Genomic DNA, 2,565 nt, shown 5'->3' with positions numbered 1-2,565 from the left:
TTTTTTTTTTTCAAGTTCGGAAAGGTGGGTGGGTTAAAACTCTACCCTTTAAAATGAAGTCAGGTGTAAAATTATTGTTATTAAATAATTATTATGATAGTATTATTAACATTTCCTATACCGTTGTTTCAAAGGTCATAACAATAAAATGATTGATTTAGGTCTCGTTCATTTCACCGATTCGAGTTTAGAATTTAAATTTTGTTATAATAAAAGGCTCTCAGAAACAGTCACATCTAACTTTTTTACTATAGTAAAAAGTTCTCACATAAAGTCACATCTCAATTCGAATTAAAAACTCAAATTAACAAACTAAACGAGTCTTCAGTTTTTTTTCCACTGTAAAAATGTGTTCAGTAATATATAGATTGGGAATTTGAGAGGTGTGATTCGTGAACCCATTTCTAGCAAATTGTCTTATTTGGCTACAGAATGTGGTGCACTTGGGGCTATAATAACCAATGAGGAGTAAAAGAAAAGGGTGGGGAATATTTTGGATTTTTCCCCAACTCTAGGTATATATGATTAATAAGTTTAGGCTTCGTTCATTTTGCGGATTCGAGTTTTCAATTCAAATTGAGATGTGATATTTTATGAGAACTTTTCACTGTAGCAGAAAAAATTAGATGTGACATTTTCTGAGAATTTTTTACTGTAGAAACCTAAAACTAAAAACTCAAATCGGTGAAATAAACGAGGTTTAGTATATATAGTTCATGGTAATTCAACGGGGTCAATCCTCCATATATCTTTTGCATATTCGTGGATTGTTCTCCCACTGCTGAACTTGTACGAACCAGCCGTGTTCAAGATCGACATCTTGGTCCATCTCTGTCCCATCATTGATTAAGGAGAAAAGAACAACACGAAGAAGAGAATTAGTTATATGTGACAACAAATTTTAATATTAGATCTATGTACACATTCCTGAATGCAAAAGAACTCTATGGCAAAGCTTAATGCATGATTTTCAGCCCATATATAACTCCAACTATTTATAGGACTTGTGTAATTTCCCATGTACATATTGTGTTTATACTAAGTATAGTTTAATCCGGGCAATTCAAGGCAGGTCTTTTACCGTGGGTGGTGGCGGCATGGTGGTAAAGATATCCTATTTGGAGCTTTCGCTTCCATCTATATAAGGTCCGAGTCATTCTCATACTACATACAAAAGTCTGTCCTTGACATAAATTATGTGCCAGTGGACTCTATGAACTTTGAGTTGATAGCTGTTGAAGACTCAATGATAGAACCCTTACCATCGCACCTGTGATCCTAATAGCCTCTTCTAATAGGTGTTGTGTCGGGAGGCGTGAAGACACTACTGATCCTCTTTTTATCTATTAGAAAAAAAATTTCAAGGCGGGTCTTGTGCGTGCACGTGAAAATGTTCTAGTTCGGAATTTTCGCCTACTCTCCTATTAATTTGATAAATGAAACGCAAACATAAAATTCTAACTTCATTCGCTTCTTCCACTATAAATATGAGTAGAGAAAAGCGTAGTACGTAAATGGAGATATGGAATATTACTTTCTGGTCTCGATATGCCTCATCAACCTTGTCTTGGCACTCAATGTAGCTAGGGAAGTCCTTTTAAACAAGAAAATAATCGGCACGACCATAACCTTCATTTCCTTCCAGAGATCCCATAAGTTCTTCATAGTTATAAGGACCAAAAACACCACTTCTAACAAACGCCTTCACTTCTTCAAACCGCGGGTTGGGCACAAACTGTCAAATTTTCAAGCTACTGTTGGTTTTTCTTTTTCTTAATTTCCTCAAGTTACAAAGTGAAAAATAAATAGTTCAAGATATGTAAGTAGAATCCCTTTAAAAAGGAAGCATAATAGTGTTTGAGAAGAAAAGGTTATCTTACCTTTCCCTCGGCTCTTTCTTTCCTTAGTCCAGCAATTTCATGAGCTCTTGCACCAAAGTGGAAAAAGTTATCTTCTCCAACCTCTTCTCTTATTTCAACATTAGCCCCATCTAAGGTTCCAATTAGTATGCAACCATTGATTGCAAATTTCATATTGCTGGTTCCACTTGCCTCCATTCCAGCAGTGCTACATAGAAATGGAAAGAAACAAAACCAATCAGATACCATGATAACAAATTTGGTTCAACACAATTTTCATTTTGCTGTCTTTTTTTTTTTTTTTATTACATGTGTTCTATGAGACAATTAGATAATAATAAAAGGATCAAAGCAGCTTGATAATGTGTCCGAATAGAGAAAAAATAATAATACCTTATATGCTGGGACAGCTCACTGCCAGGAATAAGCACTTCTGCAACACTGACATATTGTAATCAGGGACAAATACTACCTGTAATGAAAGACACTTTTAAATGGCAAAGAACCCGAAAAACACAGAAAAATCATAATTCTATGTATGTATATATATTAAAGTACACTGTTGATACTCTGCATATTATAAGCCACCAAATAGAAAAGATACCTTCAAAAGATCGCCTATGTCTGGATCATGATTTACTGTTGCTCCCACGTCTATGATAAATTTGACAATCCTCTTGGCTTGGACGTATGTGGCAAAGGCCTT

The 2,565-nt window shown here is 34.9% G+C and overlaps 1 pseudogene; it reads right to left on the bottom strand.

The window, feature by feature from the left end:
- Window positions 1-714: 714 nt before the first annotated feature.
- Window positions 715-2,558, bottom strand: LOC21383975 (annotated as a pseudogene).
- Between the last annotated feature and the right edge of the window lie 7 nt (window positions 2,559-2,565).

Source organism: Morus notabilis, unplaced genomic scaffold (genome assembly GCF_000414095.1).
Source record: "Morus notabilis unplaced genomic scaffold, ASM41409v2 Scaffold5643, whole genome shotgun sequence".
Classification (NCBI taxonomy): domain Eukaryota; kingdom Viridiplantae; phylum Streptophyta; class Magnoliopsida; order Rosales; family Moraceae; genus Morus; species Morus notabilis.
This window is presented reverse-complemented; position numbering and strand designations above follow the sequence as displayed.